Genomic DNA, 18,434 nt, shown 5'->3' on the forward strand with positions numbered 1-18,434 from the left:
GTGCAAAGCTGGTGGTCACCACTGCTAAGGGAGCAATGTTACACATCAGTTCAGATAAAACAAAACTTTTCCTTTGGACACTAGACGAAAACGAGCTTGGGTTGGAAATCCATTGCAGGACTCACACTTGCAGTTCTTCACTCAGCTACAACCAAGTTCAAGTACATCAAACACAAGATCATTAGCTGCTGAAAATGTTGCGTTTCCTACTGAGTTTCAGTACACGTTATGCTGAGCTTAAGTGCGGTTTGCAAAGTAGACTCAAACTAACTATGATGGTCATCTATGGATTGTGTGTTTGTTTTTTCCTGTTTCCCTTGAAATAATTTCACTGATATGATTAGTCTGTTCAGTGTCAATCAATCATTTGTCACTTTATGTAGCCTGGTTCTTGAGAAAAGCTGTCTGAGAGCTCTTTAGAGTGCATCTAAAATCCATTATACTTAATGATAATTCTGGGAGTACACTCATTCAGTATTAATAAGCATTGATTGAAAGTTGCACTATTGTTGTAAAATATAAAACATAAGATTTAAATTACACTTCAAAAAAATTACAATTTTATGGTGAATACACTTTAACAACTAATAGCATTCATTTAATAATTTTCTAAAATGTATTATAAAGGCTGCGGTGGGTTGGCACCCTGCCCGGGATTGGTTCCTGCCTTGTGCCCTGTGTTGGCTGGGATTGGCTCCAGCGGACCCCCGTGACCCTGTGTTCGGATTCAGCGGGTTGGAAAATGGATGGATGGATGGTATTATAAAGGTGAACAGGTATAATTTACAGTGTATGTTAAAGTTTTTGTTTATTAAGATACAGTACCTTTATCACATTGGTGCATGCCAAAAATTCAGATTTACCAAAAATACAAGGTACATATTTGATATTCTGAGATTTTGCAGTGTAGCTGTGTAAACCTCGTTGCTTGAGCAATAAAACCATCACATACATCACATCTGCTTCCCTCTTAAAGAGCAATTAGACAATTAATTAACACTGTATAATACCATCAAACCACAAGAGGACCAGTTGCATGCTAGTTAAATTTTCTCAGATTTTCTGCCAAGCATTTTCTGCAGTGGGACTAAGACTTGGGGAAGATCTTCTCTTAGCACTGAACTTATTAGACGTGTGTTTATGGAATTCATGGCACTGTTTTAGGCACAGTTCAGCTGATACAGAGTACAATTACATTTAAACAGTAGCCTCACTGGAGTTCCTTATTTATGTTATTTTTTCCCTCAAGGAGATCCATTTGCTGTTCGCTTACATATTGTTGGTTAACAGTATCCAAGTAAAGGTGAAAAAAGCACTGACATAACATCACATCAACAAAATCTGAGTGTATATGCTGTATACAGTTTGAACATACTCATACCTGTATTTGCTGCACTCCTCAAATTTTATTGTCTAGTTCATGAACTTTAACAGCATTACACTTTTATTAGCATGTGTCTCCTTCTTTAATAATCTTGTACTCCCCTCCATATTTTTTCCCATGAATGACATCTTTTGAGGTTTTCAGATATCTAAACGAGGAAGATGTGGTCTAGTTGAGGAAGAAAAAATTGGAAAAACAATTGTGAATGATCTAGGAAAAGAATTGTCCTGTGTCATTAAAGTAGCAAGCAAGGTATTTGAAAGTAGCCACAGAATAATCTGTAGATATTTCCTTTTACTTTTGACGTATAGGAATTTATTTTATACCAGTAACGGCACACTGCACAATAACGTGCAGTGAATACACCTGACTTGAGCATTCATAGTATTCATCCTCTTTCTCTGTACGTTTATCATTCGTTTGTTCAGAGGTTGATGTGCTTGCTGCTTCCTGAGCAGCTCTTCTTTACTCCACCCTAGCGGCCCGCTGCTTCTCCTTTCATCTGCATCTTTTCGCGTTAAAACTGATTAATTAGTTTTTGTGTTGCAATTACTTAGTACGTTTTCTTTAATTTTTCAGTTAATCTGGCACTTAAGTCTTCAATCTGCCTCAAGAATGATTAGCGAAGGTGGTAGAGAATGAGAACGGCGCCTGTACGCATGCGCTGCACGGCCACCCTGCTGCGCGCTGCCGAGAGTTGATTCTACAATAAAATAAAATAAAAATAAAGAGTAATAAAATCATCACCCCGAAAGTGGATAGTAGACGTCACGTAGTATATGTGTACCAATTTTGAAGTCAGTAGGTGAAACGGTTTGCGAGCTGCAGGTGATTTAAAATCCTGGACAGACAAACGAACAGCCACGGTAGCATATTATAGAATGTAGAAAAGGTGCTATATAGGCGCCTGACCCGGCACAGAATGACACAGAGGCACGTATAAAACACAAGGACTTTTTATTTTTCTTCACCCGTGGGCGCACGTCTTCCCCGTGACCCACAGGCAATACACAGTCCCAAAAGCACAATCCCAACAACAACACACTCTTCTCTACTCTCCCACCACTCCTCCGCAAGCTTAGTCCTCCTCCTCCTGACCCTGGCTCTCTGAGTGGTGGTGGCTGGCCCTTTTTATACCCCACCCGGAAGCATTCCAGGTGCTTGATCACCTGGTCCTAATTGCATTTCCGGGTGGGGCTGAAGATTCAACCAGCCGGGCTGCAGACTCCATGCAGCTCCCCCTAGCGGCCATCCGAGCCCCCAACCAGGCTGTGGAGGACTCCATCTCCCATGGAGCCATGTGCCAGGTTGGGGAATCATTGTCCGCCAGGGAGGCTGCCACCAAGCGTCCCGGGGGAGGTATTGAAGTGTCCATGGCTGCTCCCCATGGCATGGGACCCGGCTGTCCTTCACAAGAAGAAGATAATACTTACGCTATGTAGTTCACCATGATATCTGAGAAAAAGTTTTAATCTCATTTAATTTCATCTCATCTCAGTTTTTGATTTAATATGTGTCTATGGTGAGCAATGCAGGACAACAACAAACAATATCAAAAATGTCCCAGAAAAAATTTTGCATAACTTGTGTTACTTAATCTACATGTCACATCATTCAGTCATATACTCACTACATTCTTAACACTCTGAAATATTGTTAAACTGCTTCCAGCAAATGCCTTTGTGAACAAAAATGGAACTTGCTTATATCCAAGGTGCTTCAACAAGTATAAGGTAAATTAACCCATTATGTTTCCCAAGGTTCTCCACTTGTGAATATCAAAATAAAATGCTCTCTTAAGCTCTGCAGTTCAAATGCTTGCAAGCATGTTGCGAGTGTGTTTAATTTTTGTCCGTGAAGGCATTTTCCAGAAGTGATTTTTTGACAATATTTTAGTAAACACACACCTTTTTTGGGACGATGTGAGCATACAACTGGATAACTTGACTTGTGGTTTATGTGACATGAGTAATTTGAGATTTTTTTTCATGGTTGTTTTATTGTTGTTTAGGGTTTATCAGCATATATGCCTATTCTGTCAGAAACTTTATTATCTCCTTTCTCCTTTACCCATCACTACAAACTACATGGGTAAACAACATTTTAAAAAGATTTTTCGGTTGACTATTTCTTAAGATGTGAAAGGCCTTTTTATGTTTGTTTTATAATATTGATATATATGTATATATGTGTGTATATATTGCTTTTTAGCATGGAAATAACCTTTAACTTTTTTTCCTCTCCAGATTCACATTGATGCAGCCCTGCAGTAACTCCATTATATATAAACATGTCTGTGTGAACATATGTGTGTGTATATACATACAGTATATGTATGTATGTGTACAATTTGTATGTTATAAAACCCACAAAGGAGAAAAATCACAAAACAGTTAAACAAAGAAAAGCTGCATCGTCTGATTGGCCGAATACCTTTTGTGTGAAATGATGCATCCACTCCCACTTATTATGAGATTTATGGTCAGCATAGGAGCCTAATTGCTTGTGGCATCAAGCCACACTGTGCTCATTAACTGTTTGTTAGAATGTATCTGACTAGTATTAGTAAATGTGGTGTTAGACAGCATCTAATCCTACACAGCATGTGAGCACACTCCAGTTATGTTTTTTTTAGTTTTGTACACTCTGCATTTGATAGCTTCCTGCTCCTGCAGAAATATGAAATATGCCCTACACACTCCTGTTGCTGACCAAAGCCCCTTTTATCTCAGACATATACACAAACCCTATAAATTCAGTAATGACAGGCCACTTGTTTTCAATAATATATAAGAAAAGGTTTATTACTTATCTTGACACCATAGTTCTCAATCAGTTCATACATCACAGTGCAACTTTTATTAAGGACATTATTCATTAATAATAATGTACTGTATTAATGATCAAAAACTCCAAGCAATCCCAATAAATAATTGAAGTGGAATATCCCCACAAGAGTATCCAGACATTTTTTAGGATCGCCAGACCAATGCTGTTTATCATTCTTCTGCAATCAAAGAAATATTTTTTAACTTTGGGAATTTATATAGATCAATAAATGATTAATGAAGCTTCTATATTTCTAGTCTGCTACTGTAATTCCCAAGTTTAAATGTAATCTCATTTTTATCATTAGGGATTTTTTCTTTAATTACTTTAATTTGTGACCATGCATAACATTATTTAAATGATGAGACTTAGGTTCCCTCCTAAAATTCTCTTATAAAATGTTTGGCACGACATGACAATTGCTATTGTGTGAACCATTCATACTCATTATTCCTTTTTTCCCTTTATTTTCTCACATTCGTTTATAAATCAGATGAGAGGAACACATGAAGAAATAAAAAATATTCTCTGGAAGCTGTTTTCATTTCATCCTCAGTTATGTCCTGAAATTACATTTAATTTGCCAGATGCTATTTCCTAGATTGTTTTCCATGAGGTAATAAGATTTTTGGACGGAAGTTGGCTTTGATGGGTTTTTTTCTGTATAAAAGGTAAACTACAAAGTATAATTCAGTCATTTTAAGGGAGCTAATAGCAGCCTGTCATTATTTTGCATATTAGGATAGTGATGTCAAATATTAGTAGCTTAAAGAGTTCAATGGCCTCAGAATTTTTTTATGCCTAGTGCAAACATAGTGTGCATTTGTTTTGTAGCGCCTTATTTAAAATTCAACCTTTGAGTGATCCTCTTGTTTTCTGTAACTGCTTGACCCTAAGCTGAATTTCTATTCACAGAAGCCAGACCCAGCAAACATGGTGTGCACAGAGGTCTTCATGCTGAATGTGACCACAGCTAATTGTACCAAATGAAACAATCTAATAAACTGTTCCCAGCTTACTATAAACACAATATGATTTTCTATACAGTATATGTAAACAAATAATTGAAGTGTCAGATTCAGGCAAAGGCAAACCTGAAATGAATTGTAAATCACCTAATTTGAGACAAAGAACAATAATAAAGAAAAGCTTAAGTCAAGGCGGAACAAGGTTCTAAAGCAGATTGGAGGATCTCAAACAAAGTTAATGACATTTGGTAGAATTTAACATGAGAGTGCAGTGGTTAATGATACTGCCTCACAGTAGCTGGAGACTGGAAACCAATCGTATTATCTCCATGTCACCATGGTCTGTCTCATGGTGTTTCAGTTTTCTCCCACATTAGAATGACATGCAGGTTCTTTGACTGGTCTCAGTGTTAAGTGTAAGTTTGTCCTGTTATAGACTGTCATCACATCCAGATCTATTTCCTGCTTTTATAAGTACAGGATCCTAATCTGAAACAAGCAGGTTGAAAAAAATGAATGATTTGGTAAAATGTCTCATGGTGAAGGAATATATCCTGGGCATTGAATGGGATTAATCAGCTTTAACTTTGGGTCAGAAAAATGCAGATTCAAAGGAGGAGTAGAGGGTTGAAACTGTGTGTAATTTAGAATTTAGAGTGAGGTATTTTTTTCTCTTCCGTATATCCAGTAGTAAGGGAACTTTTTTCTTAGAGGCTATCTTTTATTTTAAAGTAACAAGTAATCAAGAACAATCATAAGAAAACAATATCCAATTCCAGGCCCTATTATCACTTAAAAATTAAAGAAACCTTAAAATTGGCTCAGTGAAGTGAAGTTTTATTTCTTTTGTGCAAGTTATTTTTTTTAATTACAAAATCATTAATGGTTTGTAATGTTTAAATATCACCCCTAACATATGGATTAGATTTTTTTTAGAAGCAATAGATTTGAGTAGTGACTTTAATTTTGTAAACTACCTTTTAAATTTTAGAAAATAAACTGAAAATAAATATTGGTTTTTTCAAGTTGTCATATATGTAGCAAAATACTATCCTAATATCTGAAAATTTGAACCTGAGAATTAATATGTCTGTATCAAACATGACAAATAATCATTTGTGATCCACAGGCCCTATGAGCCAGTTACTGTGCATAACTTATTATAAACTTCTGTTAATCTAAATACACCTTACCACAATATTAAAGTGGTGGTTTCTTGTGGCTTTTGATATGTACAGAAAATATATTTGTTTAGTCAGGGTCTAAGCAATGTGTGATGATAATGTTGTATTCTGTATATTGCCACAATGTTTTCCAAATGCATTGGAGAACTTACAGAAGACATTTTATATAAACTACAAAAACTAATGATGACAAGTCACACTGTGCAGGTTGAAGTAAGGTAATTTTTATGCAATGTCTTCCAAGACAATTCTTCATTAGATCTGAGACTACAGGCAGTGCTTGAGGCACTCTTAGGCCCAGAGGAGCTTGTAATGAGTAAGAAGGAAGACTGAATAAAGTAAGAACATGGCCATTTTCCTAGTAAAAGATCAATGGAGAAGGGAAAGCTACGTTCCCTAGCCTCATCCCCCTACTGACATTTTCAGTACTTTCTTATTCATTATTATAATAGAATTGGCACAATATCTTGATTTCAGACCTAAAAAATGAACATCGCATTTTGCAATATGCCAGACAATATCAATTTAAAACTTATTCATTCCTATAGTGAGTGAAATTATACTACGTTTTGCTCAAATATTAAATAGCTACTGAAAGCAAAGAATTAAAAAAACATCTGTTGATTAAACATATCTGATGCTACTGCTTGACCATTTTATCTGCCTAGGGCTTTTTATTTATTTATTTATTTATTTATTTATTTATTTATTTATCCATCCATTATCCAACCCGCTATATCGTAACTACAGGGTAACGGGGGTCTGCTGGAGCCAATCTCAGCCAACATAGGGCGCAAGGCAGGAAACAAACCCAGGGCAGGTCGCCAGCCCAGTGCAGGGCACACACACACACACACACACACACCAAGCACACACTAGGGACAATTTAGGATCACCAGTCCACCTAACCTGCATGTCTTTGGACTGTGGGAAGAAACCAGAGCACCCAGAGGAAACCCACGCAGACATGGGGAGAACATGCAAACTCCACACTAGGAGGATCCGGGTCTCCTAACTGCGAGGCAGCAGTGCTACCACTGCGCCACCGTGCCACCCTTTATTTATTTATTTATTTGTTTGTTTTTTTATTTATATGCATGTCAAAGGTAGGTACTTCAACAATTGGATTACAACTGAAAGAATGCAATATACAGTGTGGCATAAAGGTTATGTTGTGCTGACTATCATGGAAAACTGTGTTTGTAAACTGGTCAAGGTGACAAGTGTTTTATGTTAAGGCTCCGCAGATTGATCTTGAGTTTAATATGATAACAAAAGTTAATTAATATACTGTACTTTCCTATATAATGGAAGCAATTTGTAAGAGTAATCTGAACACAAAAAAAAATCAGGAGTGGTCTCCTCTAGACTTTCTCGTATACTCAGATATGGGGATGGATACTTGAGGAGTAAACTGCAAGACAATGATTATATTTTTATATTATGTACATTAAAGAACCATCAGCAACAAATCAAATCAAATTAATAATATATTGAACAATTATTTTAAAATTAAAGTTGAATAAATTGGACTCTGAGGCTGCATGAATACAAAAGTACCACCTGTGGTTAACAGAAATAGCTCAAAAGTTGATAGAAATCCAGGTTTTGTACCTAATACTTTTAAGCAAAATTTGGTTGACATAAGTGAAAGCATACTCAAGTTATCGTGTTTACATACACACACACACAGAGACAGACACACAGACATAATTCCAAAAATGGTATTTTCGGACTCGGGAGGTCTAAAATGTCAAGATTCATCAAAATCTTGAAATTAAATTTTTGGACGATTCCAATACTTTCCCTATACTTTGTATATGATATAGTGAAAAGGGGGGGGGGGGGGGGGGTAAACCCTGGGCACAAAAGCAAACAGACCATCTCTTAAGACCCAAAATACTAGCCACATACTTGAAACAAAAAACAGTAAGTGATGTCAATGGTAGCTGCACTATAATTTACTGAAATTAGAATTTAAAAATATATTGAAATTCTGGATTAGTTATCTTGGGTCTGGGTTGAGATTTTTCATTTACATACTCTGTTAAAATAAGCTATCTTGCCAGCATGTGTTGACGTGGACATGGGATTCCTATTCACAGGACATTCGATTAGTAAGGTGTCATATCTGTTTTGAGTAGAAGTGATGTGATCGCTGATTAAACACAGTGCACCAATGTACATCTAGCCAGCAACTGTGTTCAACTAATGCAAAAGTTGATTGAATAAGGAGTTAGTCATATCTAAAATACAGAAAAAATAAAGACAATTTAAGAATATAGTAAGTCAAGATACCTAATTTGGGGGATAATATGTGGGTCTCTTCCAGGAAATTTGGGATGTCTGGTCACCATAGGCTATGGTTTAAAAAACAGAAATGATACAAAATCAGTTACGTCAGTCAATTCAAAAAGTGGTCTACTTTCTAAAAACTTTAAAAATTATAGGATTTTTTTGAAGGGAAAGTATAATATTGTAACTTTAGAACTGGTAATAATATTGTAGCCTGTGCAGTTTTCTTTATGAAGATCACCATCTAGCGGCTTCTAGAATGCCTTTCTGGTCTCAGGACCTGTCGCATGTAATAAGATAAATTCTTTTTTGTTTTCAACATGGTGTTCTGGCGGTTTATAATGTGCTCTTGATTATGGTAGCACAGAAGGTTTGTATTAGTATGAGAAAAGATAGAGACGGATGTTTCACTGTTGCTGACAGCATCCATCATACAATACTCATGTATCTGGCTAAGTCTGATTTACAGCTTGTTGTTACCCTACTTTTTTAGCAGTGCAGCTCTCCTGTCTCATTTATCTTACTTTTTCTGATCTGATTTCTTGTGACTTAGATACCCATGATATTCATCCTAGTTTTATTTTCCAGTGTTATATTTAAGTTTGCTGTTGTTGTACACTGTACATGCAATATAAAACATTTTTTGTGGATCATGAGTGTAGTTATTCTGTTTAACTTTATTGTATTCACAAATGATGGAATATATCCACTGTAGTTTAACACTATAGCCGTCAGTCTAAAAAAAACACATAATAAAAACTAATGCAATAAACACAACTTTCTCAGATGTTTGACCAGACCTTGTACTGATAGAAAGGTGTGCAAAGAAGAAACCAACCAGGGATGGGGTGTCTGAACCATTGCAGTTGGATAAAATAATAAAATGAAAACAATTGAAATACTAAAAAAGTGCTAAAAAAAGGCATTTGTAAAAACGGGAATATTTACATTCATGATTCCATGTTAAGTTATCTGTGCATTCAGTATTACATTTACATTTTTAATCAATAATATGATATATAAAATGTGAAAAAGTGTTAATAATAATAGTAATAATAATATTAATAATAATACATGAAACACATAGATTCCATTTTGTTACACAGATTTTTCACATTCATCAGCAGACCTTTAGTATTTCACATGCAACATCAGTTTTACATACGGCTCACAATAATAATAATAGTAATAATAATAATAACACATTTTTTAGGGAACTGATTTACTTGTTCATTTCCTTAGAGGGAAGACAAGTTGAAGAGAAATCTTTGCGTAATGTATTGCAATTAAAATCTGTCTTTTGTTTTTTGATTTACTTAGTTGTGGTAAAAACTACAATTTAAAAGGAAGCATCCATCCATCCATCCATCCATTTTCCAACCCGCTGAATCCAAACACAGGGTCACAGGGGTCTGCTGGAGCCAATCCCAGCCAACACGACGCAAGGCAGGAACCAATCCCGGGCAGGGCACCAACCCACCGCAGGACACACAGACACACACACACACACCTACACACCCACACTAGGGACAACATAGAATCGCCAATCCATCTAACCTGCATGTCTTTGGATGGTGGGAGGAAACCCACGCAGACACGGGGAGAACATGCAAACTCCACGCAGGGAGGACCTGGGAAGCGAACCCAGGCCTCCTTACTGCAAGGCAGCAGCACTACCACTGCGCCACCATCCCTAAAAGGAAACACACTGTATCAATTGAGTTTTTTTAAAGCTATACTCTTTCTTTTTAAAATTTTCTTCCTTTTTAGTCATTTTGGTGTATGTTCAGACCATAGTGTATGTGTATGTATTTATTTATCTAATTATGGATTTATTTATTTGCTTCTGTAAAAATTCAAATTTTGTCCTGGAGTCAAGTAAAGATCTATCTATCTATCTATCTATCTATCTATCTATCTATCTATCTATCTATCTATCTATCTATCTATCTATCTATCTATCTATCTATCTATCTATCTATCTATCACGAAAAACACGCACTTGTTAATTGTTTACATATACTGTTAAATATTAGTTGGACATGGCTACAACAGTTGACCCCCATTTAATGGATAATTTGCAAAAGTCAAAGAATAAACATAAATGAACATGTGCTGTCTTGGCCACACATCTTCTTTTACATAACTCAGCTTAGTTTTGAGACCCCATCTCTCAAATTGTCTGGGAGTCAACAGATGTCATCTGGTCTCGGCTGCACGGTCTTATGGGATCGAGGTGGATGGGCCTCCTGTTCTGGCAACTTCTCAGTCCTGTGGGAAGAACAGAAGATGGCATCAGCGGCCACTCCCCTCTCGTTCCGCTGAAGTTTGTCAACTTACCAGAGCCATCCTGATGATCCAGATGTACACAGGCATGACTGTATACATATTATTTTAATTCATTTAGGTTACAGTATATAAATATTTAAATATATTTTAGTTTGAAAATATTTTGTTCTTTTATTTATGTGAAATAGGAAATATTACAGAATTCATAAAAAGAGATATAAGCCACACTTTTGGATCAAAGGATAAGGAGTTGAGCAAAGACATACTCCAGACTACCTCTGAGGTCCCTTCAATTTTCTGAGACTCACTGCTCTCACAAAGTGGACCCAAGCAACGCCATAGCAATCAGGAAAAAAAGATTTTGTGTTCTTATACTGTATGTTACTTGTTAGTTTTTTTTTAACCTTTTAAATAATTGTATTCATCCTGAGATAAAATTTAGTGTATTCTATTGGCATCTTTTTTTAAAGTTTTCTTTTATATTTTGTAGTACTAGGGTGTTGTACCGTGTTAGCCATTATGAATGTAGAGAAAAGTTTACATCTTGCCTGAAGAAGGGGCCTGAGTTGCCTCGAAAGCTTGCATATTGTAATCTTTTTAGTTAGCCAATAGAAGGTGTCATTTTGTTTGGCTTTTCTCTACTTTTATATTTTGTATAGAGTAGGGTTTAGCATATGTTTTTATAAGCTTTTGCTTTTCTGTTTTCATGTTGTTTATTTCATTTCTACTTTTAAAATACCATTATAAATTAGGCTACCCATGAAGACTGATGTTTGCAGTAAATTCATAATTTAATTAAAAAACAAAATAAATTATTTAATTAAAAATCAAAATAAAGATTCCTCTCTGCTAAATTTTACACAGCAGCTTAATGTCTAACTCCTAATGAAACTGTTCCATGAATAGGCCCATTTGTGCAATTTCTGCATTAACACCAAAATGTGAAAATGTGTGTTAGTTCCCACCAATAGACATAGCAGGGTTTTCAGATTTTGAGGTCAGAGGTGTATTTTTTTCCTGTCTTGTACAATTTGTTTGCAGTTGTCTTACTCTCTTTTTTGGTAACATTTCAGGTCAGTTTGGTTTTTGGGTGCTGGGGTTTCACTGCCCTAGGAAAGTTATACCCACAATTCCTACTATGTACTGGACTAAGTGGGTTCAGAAAATGAATGAATGGCTAAAACAAACATGAATCGTACAACTTGTCTTTCTTAGACAGACAGTATACTTGTTTTGTACAAGTCTCTCAATATACATTTTGATGTCAAAATAATTAAATTTTAATATATTTCAATTAGTCAGTCTTCTCTGGTCTTAGATTTGAAATTAAAGCCTTGAAGGATTTTTTAGGACAACATTCTTTTGATCATTGAATAATAACCTTAGGGAACATAGAAACTATTCATGCAAAAAAGTTTTTGACATAACACTAATTTGTTACCAAATCAAGTAAGACTACTGTAAGACATACAATAAGTATGTAAGGGTTCTGTGATTCTCCCCCACTATGAAAGCAGTTTTTGTGCAGAATACTACAAGATTTTGATCCTAGAATTAAAATTTTAAGATGCAGCATGTGCAGTATGATTAAAAAAGATTTTTGGATGACAGTGAACATAATGACTGTAGAGTGAACATTATTAATATTATTTTTTTTCTATGTAACCTAAAATACAAAATTCTCCTTCACATGTACTAATCAATTTTAGAGCTTTTACATTTTGCCTCCATTTAATACTTAGAAGATGCTATGGAGTAATCCATTAATAAAATATACACAATGTTACATCTTAAAACAAAATGAGTGACAAATTTTAAGACATATATAGGCTCACATTTACAGACTATTTTAAAGACTTTTGATATCTATGTTAATTTCATTATTGTTATAATTATAGTTTATTTAGCTAATACATTTTCCAAAGAATATGTATGATATAGGGACACATTACAGTTTTATATGCGCGTACCTTTTCGAACTGGAGGAGACTGGCTGACATTGTTTAAGGTCTCAATATGTGTTAAAAGCAGTTACATTGTTGGATAAAGTCAAACACCATAGCCACGACACTGCTAAATTGTCATCAGCTGGACAGAGTTTTATCAGGTGGAAAGCAAAACCTATTAGCAACTTAAGCCAATTGCCATGTTTCTACTAACCACCTTAATACGTATTTTGCAACAACGATTATTTATATAGCACAGTTTCATACAACAGTGTAGCTCAAAGTGCTGTACAACATGACAAAGGAATGTTACAATAAGAGAAAAACTTAAGATTAGGCAATACATTTTAAATAATAAATAACAACAAAACAAGGTAAATTCAGATGGCCGGGAAAACAGAAAAAAAAAAAAACTCCAGTTAGGCTGGAGAAAAAAAAAAAACAAAATCTGCAGGGTTTCCAAGGCCAAAAGTCCAGCCAACCCTACTGGGCATTCTACCTAACATAAATATTCCTAAATCAAATCTTAGTTTTCATGAATCACTTGATAGGATTTGATGAAGTTGTGGGAGCATGCTGCTGACTGCCTATGACTTGCTAAGATTATGTAAATGAAGACTAATGACTGAAAATGATGGAAAAGTTGAGTAATGTCATATAACCTGTAGAAAATAAAACTATGAAATAAACATGACAATTCAAATTATAATGCTTAACTAATTAAGTCAAATTAAAGATAAAATGGCATCCAATATATAATTCTTGGCCATGTAATAATAATAAAGCATTAAATAAGCTTGGCAATGTAAATGTAATTAATAGCTACATATTAGGAAACATCATGTTTTCCATTTTAAAGTTTGCAGTAGAGAATTGTTTCCCTGTGAAAAGAAATCACCCCTGCATCCAGAATCTGAAGGTGTTTAAATATACGAATGATCCTTTCATTTTCTTTTCAGTATCACATAAAATTGGACTGTAATCTTACAGCAGCAGATGCCAGGTTACAAAAAATCCTGGAATGGGTGCTAGTCTATCAAGAAGGATATAAAAACACAAAGAGCCAAATGCATGCGTACTCTAGAGCTGTTTATGCTCACTGAAAGTTAACATTAACTGTGTCTGCATGCAGACTTTAGACAGAAGGTACCCAGACTGAAATGGAACACAGGGCCATGGCTCTCATCTTCTATGTTTCTAAGTCTCAATTTAAGAATCTTTTGTAATAAATTATCTCAAATCAATTTTGTTATAATCTGAATACCCAATTAATATGCTTCCACCTTCAAACTATATTTGTGTTTCCCTTGAGGTCCTCATATTTATATCCACCATAACTTTATTCTTTAAATATATCATTACTTGCTTTTCCACTGAGGAAAATGAGATTGCTCTCATAGTCAGTGATGACTGCCTTTGCTCTAGCATATCTAATCAGATTTTCCATTACTGTGATGTGAATGTTTATTTGTGCCACTGTCAATCATTATTCATTGATTATGCTAGGTAAATAACATATAATGGTCTATAAATACACATTTTTAGTAATTCTTTATTATATTGTTTGTCTGGTAACCTACACTTTTTAAAAGACTGCATGTCCTCTATATATATTTGCAAAAGTAAGCAATAATTTGAAAGTATTTCAAGACATTTCAAAACTGTGATTTATCTTTAACAAAAAAAGTATGTGAACTTGTATTTTTTTCCTTCTCATTATGCTTGTCAGGTTATTATGCCTAAGAATTTGAAATTCATTTTGTTACTTTCTGTCTGGTTACAGTGCTGATCTTACAATTTGTCTTTATTTGTTTGTATTTGCCAACATATTCAGAGATGTCTTGTTAGAGAATAATCACATCAGTGTTATTGACATATTCATTTAAAATAAGCATGGATATTTATTATGGATGAATAGCTAACATGATGATAAAATATTGCTGTCTAATGGCACTGTAAGCAGATAGGATTAGAGGAGGGTTTGAATACTGAATTAACCACACTGTTGCATTCAGGCTTTGTTAGTATTCTAATATTGACTGTTTTCAGCTTCTTTCAGTTTACTTTATTAGATTATCCTGAGTCAATAACTGAGATGATAGCTTGGAATGCATGTTAAAAGTAATGTATAATAAATAATTTAAAAGAATGTGGCGCAGGATGCTTCTCTCTCATAGACTAGACCTCACCTTCCCCTCTTCCATCTTCAAAATACAGTTTACAGAGTCTGAATATTAGATTTTCGTTGTTAAATCGTCTTTATGTGATTTGCCCAATTTCATTTGATCATTATTATTATAGTGTATTTTTCTTATTTATATAACGCAATTGATTGGCTAAAAAACCTTTGGATCTCAAACACATTTATGTTTGGTTAACTGTCAAAATGGTTGTCACTGCTTCCTCACAGATCCATCATCCTGGGTTCAAATCCCACATATGACAGTTGTAATGCTTTCATAGTATAGTATGGCTTTCTTTTTACATCTGCAAAGACATTGGGGTTAGTATACCTGACAGTTCTGAATTGTGTGTGTGTGTGTGTGTGTGTGTGTGTGTGTGTGTGTGTGTGTGTATGAGTGGGCTCCATGATGGACCTGCACCCTCCCCAGAGCTGTTTCCTGTCTTCTGCCCAAAGCTGCCAGGATAGTCTCTGGACTCATGTAACCCTGATGTAGATTAAGTGGATTTGAGGAGTGTTATGTATGAATGTATAGAAATTAAAATTTGTATTTTATTTTCAACTAGTATGCAAATTGACTATAAATCCTCTAGATTTATTTGGCTGTTTCTTGAAGGAGACTTTTGTGTTTACTGCATGTTATTTCCATTTGCCGACTTAAAATTATTATACTATTTTCAGCATTAGACAGAGGAAATGTTGATGTAAAAGATTAATTATTCAATTAGTATAACATATTCAGGTAGGAGGCTGCCATCCAGCCTAAGCCCTTAGAGATTTGCTGTCATCTTGCTAGATGTCACAGGCAGTACTAAATACCTAACGGATGGAATCTTTTTCCATACGATGAAAATGAGACTGGTGGAAGGTAACAACAGTTATAGTTTTGATGGGGCTGGAGGATGCAGAAACATGGTACAGCTAAAATGTTGGGTACAAATAGTAGCAGGTTATTATTCTGCCACTGAGATGAAAAATGAAAAATCCTAACTCTCCTATTCTAAGTCAGTGGGTAACTGATGTTATATTCTATTTGAAACTGGAAAAAATCAAATTTGCACTTAGAGGATCTAATCAATAACATTTTAAAATAAGCATTTAAATTGAAGTAGCATGTTCTCTCCCCTCTTTTACTCCATTTATCTTTATTCATTTATTAATTTATCTATTTACTTATTTTTACTAGCTTAAAGTTTTACTCTGCCGGCCTAGCTCTCTTTATCAGGGGTGAGGGTTGATTTGTTTCAAACTTTTTTTTGTAAAACTTGAGTTACTTGTATGGAATATTATTTGATCTAATAAAATCAATAAAAATAAATAGATAAATAAATGAGAGCAGAATGAAATATAGTTAGAAGCTGTCCTTAATTCCTTGCCATAACATCTTAGAAACCAAAATGTGTAGTCAGAAAGTCTTTGGTGGAGGTTTGAAAACTAAACAAAGAAACACACTAGTCAAATCACAATGTCTGTCAGCAAACCCAGATAACTAGGAAGTGTGAGGTGCTGACCTTTTATTCCATCACAGAGGTTTTGTCATATGATGCACACTTCAGGCAATCGGTACAAAGCAGTGTAGCACATAATGGCAGCATCCCATAAGATGTAAAAATAATTACATGATTTTAAATCTTAATTAATTATTTTAAATCTTAATTTTTAAAAGGATAAATTGAATCATCATTTTCCAAAACCATTAATGATGGAAGAAACAATGAACTTTAGTTCAAAAAGAGAAAGAACAAATCGTGACAAAGGCAATAAACACCAGATACAACCAAACAAGGTTTGAAATTACAAAGACTAAGGAGTTAACTCAGTAACAGTTTGTAAAGAGCTTGCTTCAACTGGAGCACTTCAGCAGAGCCTTAGGGGACGGCAGAGTAATTGAGGTTGTAGAAAATGTGAAAAAGGTGTACGTCTGCTGTCTGTAATGGACACATACTATTATATAAATTGTATATGGATGTATTTTCTAACTTCTTTTCAGTCAGTTAATTAATCATCCATGCATTTTCTGGATGGTGCCATTTTGTTAGCATTGGATACAAGGTAGAAAAGAGCTCTGAATGGGGCCATCAGTACATTTAATCACATTTCATTTTATATAGCACCATTAGCAGCAGGCAACATCAGAGAAAACAACAACATGGCATCAAATATACAGACTGATCAGTGCAGTAAAATCATTATAGCAAATATAAAGTAAAAATACATCAAGTAGTAGATGCCAGGATGAGCTTAGGAGGTTGGCAGATTTTAAAAGGTAATATCAAAGTGATTTAACAGATCAAAAACAATATAAAACTACAATGATGCATGCAGTTCAAAAGTGAATAGCAGAACAGGATAAAGCCTTCAAAGGTAGCAGTCAAAGTTAATAGAGTATAGACTTAAACGTACATGTTTCGAATGAATATGCCCTCAGATAGACTCATGCCCCATCCAGGGTAGGCTCTAGAAAATCATCTGAGATGTACTTTCATCTTCAACTTTGCAACCATCACCAGATCACAACTGCATTTATAGTTTTAGTCTATGCTGCAAAACAGAACAAATGGTTTCCATCATTTGCTTTTTAGAAAACATTTTCAACATTTATATTGAACATTTGCAATAGTGTGAACAAGTCTCATATCTAATTTCTTGCCTAACTCTGTTAACTCTGTACAGAAACATTAAGAAAATGGAGTGATCTTTGCATTTACAGTAGCATGCAATAGGTTATTTGAATCAGTATATATTTTATGTCTGCATAATTTCTTTTCACAAAAACAGTATTTTTGATAGAAATGTAATATTTGCCCTGAAAACTAATATACATGAGGACTTAGTGTTTAAGCTTCATTATTCTGCTTCAGATCTAGTCACCATTAAGATCCTTAAATCAATACTTACCTCAGTCCTTTATATTTAGGAACACATGAGTCTCCTTATTATTTTAGCTGTAAATACATAACTTTGGTAAATGTGCTATGGTGATAATTGTAGAGTTCTCAGCATTTTGACTAATATCTCAGTAAAGGAGAAGAGGACTGTGTTTTCTTACGACAGAGTCAGTTTAATTGGGAAATAATTCTTGACTGGCTACATTGGGATAAATACATCACTAATAATTGAACAACTGCAGGTCCCTGGATTATTTTTTTTAACCTAGACATGCAAAGTTTGTAAAATTAAAGATCTCATTTAATGTTCATTTACAAAGAGACACTGACCTTCTGGCATCCGATTCCAGCAATTACCTTGTTTCTGAGATTTATAGACCATGAATATTGTGACAGAAACTGCATTGTCCTGTTCACCGCATGGTACTCTGAGCAAGAACCAGTTTTCGATCTGGAATAATTCCACTGG

At 34.8% G+C, this 18,434-nt stretch overlaps 1 protein-coding gene across 3 annotated transcripts in view; it reads left to right on the top strand.

Moving 5' to 3' along the window:
* Window positions 1-18,434, top strand: part of cntn5 (contactin 5) — a 1,396,083-nt gene that overhangs the window by 89,579 nt on the left and 1,288,070 nt on the right. The gene's annotated exons all lie outside the window — the stretch shown is intronic.

This window comes from Erpetoichthys calabaricus, chromosome 4 (assembly GCF_900747795.2).
Source record: "Erpetoichthys calabaricus chromosome 4, fErpCal1.3, whole genome shotgun sequence".
NCBI lineage: Eukaryota > Metazoa > Chordata > Cladistia > Polypteriformes > Polypteridae > Erpetoichthys > Erpetoichthys calabaricus.